Below are 15474 nucleotides of genomic sequence, written 5' to 3' on the forward strand. Positions count from 1 at the left end.
CGCTCCCCCACTGGGCCTTCTCTCATGTTCTCTGTCTCAGTGAATGGCATCACCATCACCCTGATGTAGCTACATTTATCTGGCATTTCCCACATGTCAGGCACTGTCCTAAGAACTTGCATGTAACTCCTCACAAAACCCTTTGAGATAGATTCTGTTATTATTCCCATTATACAGATGCGGAAACCAAAGCATATGGAGTTTAAGTAACTTTCACAAGGTCACAAAACTATTCATTGGTGGAGATGGACTCCCAGAGCAGGTAGTCCTGATCATTGTGCTCTGGTACCTTCCTTTCTCAGTAGCCTGAGCCCGAAATCTAGGATTACCCTTAGCTTAGCCCTCCCCACCTCGTGTATCCCTCCTGAGCCCACCTTCCAAGTCTCTCTTAAACACACTTCCACGTTCATTATTAGTGCTCTATTCCATGCCGCTTGCCCCCACTGTTATAATTGGTGTCCTCTTTCCATCCATTTCCTTATATTATTATCAGTCTTATTCTTTCTAGTAGTTACTCTCATCATGACACCTCTACATTCGCCAGCCTCCCCCTCCACAGTCAGTGATCCAGTGCAGGACAAATCTTCTATTATCCACTTCACTGTTGAGCAAACCCCACCAATTCTGAGGAGCAGAACGTTCAGACATTTGAAGAGTCTGACCGCGAGTTGACTGCTAGAAGAGTGCAGGTAATACCTGGGTGGTACCTGACATTTTGTGGGTTAGGAAGTAAAAGAGAAATGCTATCTTTTGATTAGTCTTTGCCTCTTTTGGAACTAAGTTTCTACTTACTGTAATAAAAAATGTCAGAGTCTATTCTGGCCCAGAGAGAGATTGACAAGAAGAAGAGTGCTCTTCTCACGCCCACTCCAAGTCTGTGCTCCAGCCACAGTGAACCAGCACTCCCTGTGGTACATCATCTTATCTCTTCTTCCTCTGGGCCTTCAAAAGTACTCTTCCTTCTCCCTAGAATACTCCTCCCCCACTGCCCCATTTGCCTGGCTAACACTACCATTTTTATAACAACTGGAAAGATTTTTCTGATCCTAGTTACATTCCAAAGTTTGGGTTAAGTGTTTTTCTTATATGCTGCCACAGCTAACCATTCTTTTCTTACCATGTGACTCTTCAGACTTCATTTTGATTGTCTATTCAGTTGCTTCTTTTAGACTGTAAATTCCATCTTATTTATTTCTGTGTTTCTGTCACCCAGTAGGGGTGTTAAGTAGATGTTGATGTATGGAAGACTAAATGAGTATTTAAATGAGCTAATTGATTTCTGCCACGCTTCTTATCTTTGTACAGTAACTCTAGAAGGGGGATATATCAGTTGGGGTTAAGCTCACCCAAAAGTAATTACCAGGATCAATGGCTTAAACAAATTAGGGGATTATTTTTCTTCCTCAGAAAGTAAGTCTGGACCTAGGCTATCCAGGCTTAGGAGAGTGGCCCCTTGATTATCAGAGACCCACTGTCTTCCTTCTCCACTCACCTGGGTGTGATGCTGGCACCCTGTTCTCATGTCAGCATGGCTGCCAGAAGGCTAGCCACCTGCAGGTCCTCATTCTAGGAATGAAGGGAGCTGTCAAAAAGCAAAAGGAAGCTTTGTCAACGGTTTGCCTTCTGCCCCCTCTCCACCCCTTTCAGGGGCTTTCCTGAAAGGTCTTCAAGGATTTCCCCTCAACTCATTGATCGGAGGATATCACAGTATCACTTCTGGCTGCAAAGGAGGCTAGGAGATAGTTTTTTTTTGTCTTAGTTCTTTGCTGCTTGGTACAAAATCAGGGTTCTGTTAATAAGGAAGGAGAGAATGAATATTAAGTGGTAACAAGAAGTCTCTAAATAGCTTAGGATGATTTCTCCTTAAGTGATCACAGTTTTAGTAAATAATTTACAGATCAGTATGGCAGCACTTTTTAAAATAAATAGCTAAAATGGATTTGAAAGGAATTTTACCTTTTTTGCCTCTAGTCACTTTACATAAAATTATCAATTTTTTAATATTTTAGGAGTTTTAATTATAAGCATCTAAAAATTGAAATGATTACTATTATGAATCTTTATTATAATTTTTGGGGGTATTTGCACTTGTTGATTTAAGAGGATGTTTTGTTAAAGAATAATTGAGATGTTCCCAGAATCTGTTGGTGGGCGTGTAAATCGCCAGAACATCTGGCAAAAAGTTTGGCAAGAAAAAAATGAATCTTTATCTTTTGTTGTTGTTGTTGTTAATCCTCACTCGAGGATATTTTCCATTGATTTTTAGAGAGAGTGGAAGGTGGGGGAGAAGAGAGAGAGAAATAGTGATGTGAGAGATACATCAACTGGTTGCCTCACACATGGGCCCCGACTGGGGCTGGGAATTGTGCCCTTGACTGGGAATTGAACCCTTGATCCTTTGGTTCCGGGGCCAATGCTATAACCACTGAACCACACCAGCCAGGGCTGAATCTTTATCTTTTTAAAATATATATATTTTTATTTATTTCATAGAGGAAGGGAGAGGGAGAGAGAGATAGAAACATCAATGATGAGAATCATTGATCAGCTGCCTCCTACTGGGGATCGAACCCACAGCCTGGGCATGTGCCCTTGACCAGAATCGAACCCGGGACCCTTCAGTTTGCAGGCCAGTGCTCTATCCACTGAGCCAAACCGGCTTGGGCTGAATCTTTATCTTTAATCTCCTTCTGTTCAATCTTCTGTAAATCGAAATTCTTTAAATTGGATTTTTTGGGGAATTTAATGACTTGGAAAAATGCTCAGGATATAGTATTAAATGGAAAGAACAGAAATCAAGATTTAGTCTCAAGTCATTAAATACTTAAAAAACATCCAGTTATATTAATTGTCTTTCATTCCACTATATGGATGTCCCATATATAGATTTAGTCCTTCTCTTATTATTGAACATTTAGTTTGTTCTAATTTTTCTTAAGAAAAGTCTTTGGTGAATGACTTAGTGCATTAGTACATAACTTTTGTTTGGATTTCTGTTTTTTTATGATAGATTTATAGAAGAATGAACAGAAGAGATTAAAGATATAGAACCTGTATTTGTTGATACCCATTGCCAAATCTTTTGCCAAATGTGTATACAAACACATATGTTACGCTTCTGATTTTTTAAAATTTATGAAATTATTAGAAAATATAGAAAGAAGAATAGAAAAATGGTTGACCTCCCTTGATGGTCTTAGAGTGATTTTTGCTATCTTTATATGCCTGTATATATTTTTTGCAGTGCTTATTGTTTTTATTATTTAAAAATAAATTCAGTTGAAAATAAAGAATATTCTGTTTTGATGATCTGTTACTTTGCTATCAAGGGTCTAGAAGCAAATCTGAAATTTTAATGATGATGTTTTAATGAAAGAAGAATAACCACATGGAAGACATATCCTATGCGGTTTATGATTTACATATTACATGTTTTCCTGCATTTGTTTGGAGACATTTTTTCTAGCAGTTTAGACCAGTAATTTTTTTTCTTAGTGCCATTTGTTGTAGCGATTAGAAACAAAAGCACTGCGAAACTTAAAATCTCCTATTTAGTAGTTGGACTGTGGTATAATCTCTATGTAGTCATAGGGTCATTTTTAGCATGCCGTTTCCTGGGCAATCCTGTTAATATATGAGTATATATTTGTTTCTAGAGGCAAAAGTGGAGAGGATCATGGAGCATATGGGTTCATGTAACTCAGCGGTTCTCAACCTGTGGGTCGCGACCCCTTTGGCGGTCGAACGACCCTTTCACAGGGGTCGCCTAAGACCATCCTGAATATCAGATATTTACATTATGATTCATAACAGTAGCAACATTACAGTTATGAAGTAGCAACGAAAATAATTGTATGGTTGGGTCACAACATGAGGAACTGTATTTAAAGGGCCAGAAGGTTGAGAACCACTGATGTAACTGACCCTCAATCAAGATAAGGTGACCCAGTGACCTACTTCATATTCACAGACTCTGTAGCCAGGAATAGATCAATTTTAGAGACGTAGTTCAGAGTGTCAGATAAGGAGAGAGAGTATGAAAAACATGTTAAATATAAACCAAAAATGGTGTCAGGTAAAAACGAACAACAAAAACAAACCCCTATTTCAATAATATGCAGGTGGGGATTTTGGAACTTACGGATGGGAATAAGGTTTGGGTTATATTTAGGGGAGGGAAGATTTGCAGGAACATTTTAAGCATTTAAACATTTCCCCAGGCTCTATTGAGGATGAGCACACTTTTCTAATGTAAAAACATACTCTGGACTGCTACTAGATTCCGCCTCTAATTCTGTTCCCCTCAATTGAGAAAAGAATATTGATAGACATTATTAAGACCCTAATCATAGTTTTAAGTAAATGTGTGTTTTGTTAAACATAATTATCTGTACATCATCTATATTTATTTGAAAAGTGGCATTTAGTCTGAAATAGAGTTTGGCAAACAATGGCCCATGGACCAGATCTGGCCTCCTGACTGTTTTTCTATGTACCACCAGATAGGAATAGTTTATACCTTTCTAAATGGCTGGGGGGTGAGGGAGGGGGGAGACAAAGGAGAAAATGTGTAGAGAGCATAAATGTATCCTGCAAAGTCTAAGATATTTACTCTCTGATGTTACAGAAAAAGTTTGTCAACCCTTGGTCTAAAGCTGTGGTTTTTAAGCAGAGGGAAATTTGCCCCCAGGGGACAATTGGCACTGTCTCAAGGCCTTTTAGACTGTCACAGATAGGGAAGGTGGGGGAGGGATGCTGCTGGCGATCAGAGGGTAGAAGCCAGAGATGCAGCTGAACATCTCACGGAGCACAGAATGGCCTCTCTAGACAAAGAATTAACTGGTCCGGAATGCTGACCAAGACTTGCTCCTTGCCCAAACTGTAGTTAGACTTTCTGAGCCTTCTTCTCAAGTAGGTTTCAGCCTTGGCCCCATCCTGTGTTTGGCCTGCCTAGTTTTAGCAAGAATTCTGTTGAGTCAGTCTAGTGAAAATCCCCCAACTCTTCCTAGCTGGTCACCCTGCGTTTAGCAAGAGTCCTGTTAGGTCAGTTTGGTAAGAATCTCCCTACCCTGGATGTCTTGCCTTACCCATTTTCCATCTCTGGCCCCTGCGCTCTGCTTGTTGGTATAAATTCCCAGCTGTCTTGGCTGTGTTTGGAGTTGAGCCTGATCTCTCTCTTCTATTGCAAGCATCTTGACACCTGTCGCAGTAGTCCTGAATGAAATCTTCCTTACCGGCTTCACAAGTGTCAGAATATCTCATCTGTACCTCAGTAGTGTAGAGGTTGAGCACCCCTGGTTTAAAGTGGTGTTTGGTACATGCATGAATTCAGGAAACACCTCTTCAGATGCTTCTGTGGGAGTCCCTCTCCGCTTCTGGGGTTCCATTGTTTTCTAGGGAGGAGGGTCTAACCAGCACAAATGTGCACAAGGAGACAGTTGTCTTCAGGACTTGGAAGAGGTCAGTTGTAACAATATTTTACCCCAACTACATTCCCAGGGCAGAGGGGGGTAGTCTGGATGGGGTGGCCATGCTGTGTTTGGCCCTGGCTCTATTCCCTGGGTTTCCTTAAGGATGAAATAAGGTTGATTGTGTCTGTGGGGATTTCATTATCAACCCCCCTTCCTCCCCAATATTTTTTGACCTGTTGGAATCTTCATTAGAAGATGAAACATTGCAATCTTCAGTCCAAAGTAAAATGCTAAAAGGCAAATGTATGAACTTGTTAGAGCGAGTTTAGACAGTTACTCAGCAATAAATAGAATTGATTACGGTATCTCTCCTTGGGCTCATTTAGAGGTGCGATCGAAAGGAAGAGTGCACACAGGGTTTGAAAGTGCATTTCTGTATTTTGGGTTACAAGTTAGGGATTTTGGAGATCTTCATTGGTGAGAGAGAGGCAAGAGAAAGCTAAAGACAAAGGAAATGTTCAAAGCTGTCACTTTACTCTCCCTGTATAACAGAGTCCCAGAGCCCCCCCTCCCCCTTTTTTGCCTGCTTGTTTCCTTAGAACGTGCCCAGCACCTATTCTATCCATGTGGCTTTGCTTCCTACTCTGGCAAAAACCTCAGGACCCTGTGGCTTATGTACTGGTCTGAATGTCTCTCTTTCTTTTTCACAGGAAGCCAGACCTGCCCAGTATAAGTCCAGCCTGGTCAGCTGAACCACCCCAGCTGATGGTTCAGATGGTTCCATAGCTCTGATTTTCTTTAACATCCTAATTTTCTTTGACCATGTTATTTCTGACAGGGTTCTGATAAGTTAAGTGTAGTTCCAAAATGGCCACAAAGTCCTTATGCACGCCTTATATCACAGTTAATGGTAGTTAATCAAACTTTCCCCCTTCATGTAGAAAACCAGTTAATTACCATTAACTGTGACATAAGATAATTAGAATTTATCTCTGTATTCCCCTCCATTCTCCACAAAAATTTTACCTCCCCCCGCCCCCTGCCAGAAATCTTTCATTTTAATGCCTGAAAGTCATAGAATAGACTCTGCTGCTGTTCATGGGTCTTCGACTATTGTCAGGTGAAATCTTCACAAAGAGACTTTATGGCCACTGTCAGGCTGTTATTAGAGACTGTTTTAATGAGTAATAATTGTCAATATAGAAGATGTCCAGAAGGACATGGGAAACGTTAAAATCTGTGCAGAGAAAAGAAGGCAGTGTTCAGAGGTTTCTAATTAGTTGCATAGTGGACTTTGACCACTCTTTAATTTTGTAGGCCCCCAAAAGACCATTTTAATGTACTAGCAACTCAATACAAGAAGGGAACTATCAGTTAAGTAACTAGGTGGAACTTACTAACTTATTATTTGCTATTAAGTTAGTAGACATAGAAAATATTATTCTTTCCTGGATTGGATCAAGATCAGTCATTCTTTTCAAATAAAATTCTTCCATAAAAAATTGAATCTGCTAATCCATCCTAAGAAATACTATATAATCTAGACAGAGGAATACTGACTTTGTACTGGAAATATTGAGGGATTACTCTGTAAAGTATATGATTGTCTATGCTGCACACCTGAAACCAATACAAAACCATACTGAATGGTAAACTGTAATTGAAAAATGAAATAAAAGAAGAATACTGACTTTGGAGACAGCTCTGCCCATGTCACCTGGAACAAGTTACTTAACCTCTCTGTGCCTCAGTTTTCTCAGATGTGAAACAGGGAAAATAATAGCATAGGTACCTCAGAGGGTTATTGCAAGGGCTGCATTAGTTTATATGTAAAGTACTTAAACCAGTGTAGGCCACATTGTAACTACCATTGGAGCCTTAGCTAGTAGTCGTATTTATTGTGGTCTTGGGGTTAATGAGCTAATCTAGCCAAATGTATTTTTTAGGCAATAGAAGGAAATATGTTCAGACATTTCAAGAAAGAAAAGCATAATTCTTTGAGATAATCTTTTTTTTAAAGAAGCCCCCTTTTATTATTTTATTTTTTAAAATATATTTTATTTTTCACAGAGAGGAAGGGAGAGGGATAGAGAGTTAGAAATATCGATGAGAGAGAAACATCCATCAGCTGCCTCCTGCACACTCCCTACTGGGGATGTGCTAGCAACCAAGGTACATGCCCTTGACCGCAATTGAACTTGGGACCCTTCAGTCCACAGGCCGACGCTCTGTCCACTGAGCCAAACCGGTTAGGGCTGAGATAATCTTAAATCAGATTAAGAGAAATGAAATAGTTGGCAGTGTTAAATTATATGTTTTCCAAATAGGTTACTTCCCATAGACACACTTTCTGTTTAGGGTATTTTTAGGTCATAGCCATTGCTGAGGCACCAAAAAGTACTTCAGCAGCTTGGCTATGTATCAGGAATGTTGGCTTAAATGGCACTCATTTAAATATGTCTTACTGTGCAAATATTGATTTGTTAAAGATCATAAAAGTGAAGCTCCCTATAGGGTTTAATTTGGGAAAGGATAGCAAAATACATGGAATTTGAATTTTGGTGACACCAGCAGCAATAAAGGTAATACAAAAACCCAGATTTAGGTCAGTTGACAGAATGAATTGGCCCTTTATGAAGGGGGCAATTTTCCTTTATTTTGTTCAGTAGACATGAGTTGAGAAGTTAGACATTTTTTATAAGTATAGTTATGCTATTTAGATGTACAGAAACATTTTCAAACAAGATTTGCTTTCCTAAAATACTCAAATTCCTAAACCGTTATCTTCCTATTTTATGGCACTAACCTAAAATTTTTTAAGTGTGTGTTTATAATCAAGTGCACCTGTGTTAATATGTGTGTACACATATATAAAAGAATGTAATTATGGTGGAGAAAACAAATTTAGAAGAGGTTATGGATTTCTTTCTTTAAGTAAAAATAAAGCACCTTTCCCTGAAAATGAGTTTCTTGAAACACACCAGAAAATCTGCATAGCATTCTGCCAGTTAATTTTTTTCTTACAGGATGAAACAAATGCTTCATTGATCCCTGATATGGTTTATTTATGTGGCTGGTTTTCTACACGAAGAGAAAAAAAGTTTGATTAATTACCATTAACTGTGACATATCCCGTGGGTAATGAAAATTTTTTGTATCTGTTTTCTTTCTTTTTCAAATAAATTGGTGGCTATGTACTAGGTTCCGGTAAAGCAGTCTGCCAGAACACTTATGTAAAAGCAGCTTCTGCAAAAGCATAGGATGGCAGTGTTGTCAAGCACTTAGGTAGTGCCTGAGAGATGCCGTGTCTGCCACCGTCTGCAGGACCTGAATCTTTAAGTCATTTTCCTGGGAGCTTGGGTCAGGTCCTGGTGGTGCCTGTGCATCCTTGAGGTGGGTGCTTGGTCTTGGAGCTGTAGTCTGTTGCCATGAATACCAGTGTGATTTGAAGCCAGCACAAGATTAAACTTATGGCTTTGATTTTGGTAACTTCTATTCTCTTTTTTAAAAAAACTAGAGGCCTGGTGCACAACATTCATGCACTGGCCGGGGGGGGGGGTGTCCCTCAGCCAGGCCTACGCCCTCTCACAGTCAGGAGCAGGCCTAAGCCGGCAGGCAGACATCCCCCGAGGCCACTGTGCTCGCCAGCTGCGAGCCCAGCTTCTGGCTGAGCGGCACTCCCCCTGTGGGAGCGCATCAACCACCAGAGGGCAGCTCCTGTGTTGAGTGTCTGCCCCCTGGTGGTCAGTGTGCATCACAGTGACCAGTCATTCCACCCTTTGTTCGATTTGCATATTAGCCTTTTATTGTATAGGATATGTTCTTACTGATTTCAGAGAGAAGAAGGAGAGAGATAGAAACATCAATGGTGAGAGAGAATCATTGTTCAGCTGCTTCCTGCACACCCCCTACTGGGGATCGAGCCCGCAACCCGGGCAAGTGCCCTGACCAGGAATCAAACCATGACCTCTTGGTTTCATGGGTCTGCATTCAACCACTGAGTGACAGCAGCCAGGTGGTTACTTCTACTTTTGACTCTAATCACTCAGAGTACGATTGTTGCTGTTCATTACATCAGTGCTTCCTAATTTGGAGTAACAATATAATCTGATGTGCTTTTTTCACACTTCTTTCTTATTTGATTTATTTAATACCGTACAGTAGGTAGGCAGATGTCAATTATGATAAAGTAAGGTTCGTGACTTGCCCAAGGCCATTGAATAGTATGCGGCAGACTGGATCTCAAACCCTCCTGAGCCCAAGCTTATCCTTCTGTACCACATGCTTTTTTTATACATTGCTGGGTTTAATTTGCTAATATTTTATTGAAGAATTTTTCGTCTTTGTTCATCTATAGAATGTCTTTGTCTGGTTTTAATATAGTGGGGGTAAGCCCTGACCGGTGTGGCTCGGTTGGTTGGGCATCATCCTGTGCACCAAAGGGTTGTCAGTCCGATTCCCGGTCAGGGCACAGGCCCAGGTTGGGGGCTTGACCCCTGATAGGGGCGTGCAGGAGGCAGTTGATTGATGTTATGCTCTCACATCAATGTTTCTCTCTCTCTCTCTCTAAAAAATAAAAATATTAAATATTAGGGGGTAATATTGGCCTATAGGATAAGTTAGGCAGTATTCTCTCTGCTTCTAACTTCTGGAAGCGATTGTAGATAATTGATGTGATTTCCTTTTTAAATGTGTAGTGGAATCTATCAGTGTACCCATCTGGGCCTGGTGTTTCTGTTTTGGAAGGTTAGTAATTATTGGTTTGATGGATATAGTTCTATTCCAAATATTAGGGGGTAATATTGGCCTATAGGATAAATTAGGCAGTATTCTCTCTGCTTCTAACTTCTGGAAGCGATTGTAGATAATTGATGTGATTTCCTTTTTAAATGTGTAGTGGAATCTATCAGTGTACCCATCTGGGCCTGGTGTTTCTGTTTTGGAAGGTTAGTAATTATTGGTTTGATGGATATAGTTCTATTCAGATTATCTGTTTCTCCTTGTACTTCAGCACTGCCTGGTAGAGGGTTTTTAGCTCTCCTTATGTGCTGTGGACTGACAACAAAATTGTATGTTGTTCAAGACCATTAATAATAAACTGATGGCCACAAACAAAAATCTTATGTATGTAATGGTTAGCTAACACTGAATAATTTGGGGTTTCTAAACATGTAAAAGTTTTAAAACCTTCTGCGCTCTGGACCACCTACAAACCAATTTCATTTACTTAGAGCTAGATATTGAAAGAATTAGTAGACTTGAAAAAAGGTTTCTTAACAAAGTAGGAAATATTATGCTATACCCAAGAGACTGATAGTCTGCCAGGACTTGGTCAGACTTATGCACAGGTGTTTGCCACATGGTTGTCTCAGAAAACTAAAGGTCAGGTCTCAGGTTCTCCCACATTTGCATTAATAAATCATGTTCTTGCATGAGGGCAGGCACGACCTATATTTTGGGGTAGAGGTCCAATGGAAATGGGTGAAAGGAATTGACTTGGGTAGAGAGTATGTAGAGAGGGATGATTTTTTTTTTTTTTGAACAGGATGGTTAATAAAATATGTGCTGTGACTGTGAGGCTCTACTGAATTTTCTGTCACCTTTGCCAGGGAAATATTTCCACTAAATGAAAACAAACAAACATATCTTCATAGAGTGCTAAATTTCAAAACAAAAAATATGAAACCAGTTATGTAATATGGGAAGAGGTTTATAACTGTGGTAATAGTTTCTTAAGTTTATTTACAAACCAACTTTGATACCTGAAACAGAACACATCTTCCCTCCTCTACTAAAAGGAAGTCAAGTATGACATTCCATTAACATTTAATCAAACATGAGACTTCCATATACTTCAACAAGAAGTACTTGTTTCTAACTGAGATGTCCCACCCAGAGTAGCCCTGCTTAATCCAGGGACTTGTACCACTATCGCTGTATATGCTGTGAGAGCTATGTCTAATTTTTAAAAGAAAGACAATGAGTGAGGTAGAAACTAGAAAAGAAGAAAAACATTCTTTGAAAAGTTTAAACATTGTGTATTATTTTTAACCCAAATTTTTCTTTTATTACTTACTTTCAGTTAATGTATGCATTTATTATTATTTGCTAATTAAGGAGTTATCTAATATATTTTTATTTTCATATCATTATGCCTTGTTAAATGGTATGGAAGATGATCTTAGATCTATGTCATGTTTTATAGGCAATGCTTTCTTGGATTACTAAATGGACAAGGGGCATCTATGATCTTTTTATTATTTATTTTCAAAGTTATAACGACCTGTAGAAAAGCCTCCATTGCTCTCCCCTCCCCCCACCATGAGTGAAAACTCTTTGAGATCCATAGTTTTGACTCTGAGAGAGAAAGATGGAGACATTTACAAGGAGAGAGGTGATCAGGAGCTGGGAAGGATGGTGTAAGCTGGTGCTCACCAGAGAGATTGTGTTATATATTATTTATACAGTGAAGGTAAATGTTGCTGATCCTAGAAGCAGGAGTAGTACTGACATCAGAGTGTCTTTCCCAAGACACTTCAGTCTGAATGATCCAGAAGGAGAAAACAGAATATAGAATGAAAACAGAAGGAGCCATTTCAAGGTGAGGACTAGAGGAGGTGTAGGAAGGCGAGCAGGCAGGCAGACCTTACCAGGCAGGTTTATGAAAAGGTTTGGAAGAGGCACAGACATGAAACTAGTGAACCAGAGTAGGGATTATGTAACAGGATTGCATAATTTTCTCTGGCTCCATGCTTTTGTATAACTCAATATTTATTTAATTTTAGAGAAGAGCAACATTTACCAATGAAAAACCTCTTGCCCTGGCTGGTGTGGTTCAGTTGGTTCGTGTCGTGCCATGCACCAAAAGGTTGCTGGTTTTATTCTTGGTCAGGGCACCTGCCTGGGTTGCAGGCTCAATCCCCTGGTAGGGAGTGTGCAGTAGGAAGCCAATCAATGTTTTGCTCTCACATTGATGTTTCTCTCTCTCTCTCTCTCTCCCTTTCTTTCCCTCCCAAGCTCTCTCTCTAAAAAACAAACAAACAAACAAATAAATTAAAATATTAAAAAGAAAAACAACCTCTTGGGAACTTAAGATCTAGGAAAGACCAAGGCAGGCATAGTAGCTTAGGGGAGAAAGACTCTGGAGATCTGCCCTCATGGGCAGTATGGTAATATTTACCGAGGTCTGACCACTGGCCAGCACTGTCTCCTTAGGTTGTTGGACCTGGAATTGTTAGCCTTTTAAATTGGGGCTATGGGTGAAAGGACTGGTTATGAGAAAGAACAGGTTGCCTTCTACTTGCCCTCTAGGTGAGCAGTCACATACCAAGGAGCCACAATCATTGGTTGAACCAAAAATTAAGCAGTATGCTTAAGTAGAAAGGTCCTCAGGATGAAGGCGTGACTTTTTTAGTCTTACAAAGCTTAGAATTATGGACTAAACAAATATTCGTCATTGGGAATTGGAACCTATGAGACCTGGAACCAGGTAAGGCCAGTCTCTCAGGATTGTCTGGACCCTTAAAGAGACAGAGGGAAAAAAAAGGCAACTCAAAGGTTAGAAAAGCCCATTTCCCCACCAGTCAGCTATATACTTCTCTGTCCCCAGCCAGCTTTCCCTAAAAACTACCCATCACTATGAAGGGACATTCCTCCTAGAACCTTTTCCCCAAGATAAAGCCAGGAAACCCTTAAAACAGCAGTTTTCCATCCTTTTAGATTTGGATGAAATTCCTCCCTGTGGGCAGTATTAGACATTCTTTGGGAGGAAAACAAATAGTCCCTACCATGGGCTACCCTTGTACAAATGAATATTTAATAAATGTTACTTGAGAAGAGTAGATGAGATGGGGAGCACACTCTTTCAGCCATTGGTAACACTGGAAGTATTTGTCAGGCTCTTTACCCTCATGGGGCACTGAGCCAGGGATGGCACAAAACACATTAGCAGGTGTGACTTCTGCCCTTGAAGACTGAGAGCACCATTTGTGAACGTATTCTTGTATGAAATTTACCTCTGGCTGACAAATAAGTAAATAGTGGATGGGGCAAGGAATAAAAGTGGCCAACCAAAGGCCAGTACAGAGGGTAGACTGCACTGCAGGGCTCCTTGCTTCTTTGTTTACTTTTAAAATACTGTACTTGGTACAGCTACTCCTTATGTTTTGTGTAGGTACATGTAAATGCATTTAAAGAGACACCCCCCCCCCCACTTTGTATTTATCTCTTGAGTTGTTGGAGTTCTTTGTATATCTGGGTACCAGTTCTTTGTCAGGTATATGTTTTGCAGATCTCACGTCTGTAATTCGACTCTTCATGTTCTTAACTGTGTCTTTGAGAATTTCTAAATTTTGACAGTTATATTTATTATTTTTCCTATATTATTGCTTTCTGTGACCTGCCTGAGAAACCTTTGCCCACCCCAAAGTCATGAGGATAATCTATATTTCCCTTAAAACCTTTATGGGTTTAGCTTTTACATTTACAATATATCTGTTACATTGCAAGTCAGTGTGTGTGAGGTAGGGGTCAAGGTTAATATTTTTCTATATCGATATTTGGTTATTCCCACACCATTTGTTGAAAACATTTTTCTTTATCCATTGGATTGCTTTGGTGCATTTGTTGAAAATCATGACTGTCTACATGGGGCTGTACTTCTGGGACTTTCTATTCTGTTCCTTTATCTATTTTGATTACTCTTGTCTTGTACCATTTTAAATAATTGTATATAATACAAATATCTACACTCATATGGAATCACTTTGCTACTGGACATTTTGAAGTTTATTTTTGCTATATTACTTCTGTGTAGTCTTCACTTCATTGTAAGTGGTAGAAGTAATTTATAAGCAAAATTCAAGGGAAATATGTAAAAGTGTAACATTATTTAGCCTTCCATAGTATAGTCCAATGATTAGTTCTGCGACAAATGAGAGTGCCTGCAGTTGGCAAGAAGGTAGAGTGAGGTAGTGTGTCCAGCAACTATGACGTCCTTATCAGCCGAGAGAAGAAAACTCACTTTGCTTCTAAATGTCATTTATGGATTGCATTTACTATATTGTCAACCAGCATTATTAGGTAAGAGAGACATAAATACTAAAAACTTCAAAAGGACTTCCTTAGAGCTTATTGCTTTCTGTGGGTCCCATGATATTATTTGCATGCATGTCAGGTGATGGGAAATGAGAGGCAGATATTTGACCAATTGTCTAAAGGCGTTCACTCAATTATGGAAAAGCATAGTGGTGATGACTCATGTCCTGTGTTCTGTCAGATGTGAGAGGTTATCTGTCTTAGGCTTTGTTATATGGTAATCAGCAAGATTTTTAGTTGTGTAAATGATAACCCAAGACACATGTTTTTATTTTATGTGTGTACATAAAATTATACCGCTGTGTGAAGTGCTTGTAAATGCTTAGCTTCTTTACTTGATAATTTATCTCTTTATGGAAGGAATTTGTGGTGTATAGACTATCCTAGACATCATTTTAAGTATTTGTGATGCTTTTCTCAGGGAACATAGATTTTAAGGGGAAAACAGTTATTTTGGGTGAATATCAAATGTTTATGTTCACAAAATGTTTTTCATAGGGACAGTGAAATAATTGTATATCATAATATTTTAAGAGGTTTTCTTGTGTTTACAACATAAAAATTAATATTTGTGATGAAAAGACTACTGTACTAGAAAACTACAGTTTTCATAAATTATTAAGTTATCTCTGCAGTCTGTAATCAAAGTTTGATAGCTGCAGCTTGTGGCAAGCTAGATTTTGGAAAAATAGAGACAGAAGGCTACAATTAGAAGAACATCATTGGGACTCTGTAAGAATGGTTTTTTTTAGGTTTTTATGTGTGCCTTTTAATTTGTCGAAAGAGATTTCCTTTCTGGGCCATGTTAGTTATTTTTAACCAAATATAAACTCTTGTCTGTGTGAAGCTTTCTATTATAAATAAATTAGAGTCTTTCAGAGGGCTAGCCTCTCCTCCTCTTTCTGAGGGGTGACAAGAACGAGCACAACAAAGTGAGCTGAAAACCATCCCCCCTCCCTCCACTCCA

At 39.3% G+C, this 15474-nt stretch overlaps 1 protein-coding gene across 8 annotated transcripts in view; it reads left to right on the forward strand.

The window, feature by feature from the left end:
* The window catches only part of FAM160A1 (family with sequence similarity 160, member A1), a 199248-nt gene that overhangs the window by 62653 nt on the left and 121121 nt on the right, over positions 1–15474 (forward strand). For 2 of the 8 annotated variants that reach the window (XM_014543876.1, XM_014543875.1), the window contains one exon: positions 512–689. The exons of 5 other annotated variants lie outside the window; for them this stretch is intronic. The gene's annotated coding sequence lies outside the window, so the exon portion shown is untranslated. Of the gene's footprint in view, positions 1–508; positions 690–15474 lie in introns of all 8 variants that reach the window. One more of the 8 variants, XM_014543874.1, reaches the window with a different exon arrangement.

Source organism: Myotis brandtii, unplaced genomic scaffold, assembly GCF_000412655.1.
Source record: "Myotis brandtii unplaced genomic scaffold, ASM41265v1 scaffold34, whole genome shotgun sequence".
Taxonomy (NCBI): domain Eukaryota; kingdom Metazoa; phylum Chordata; class Mammalia; order Chiroptera; family Vespertilionidae; genus Myotis; species Myotis brandtii.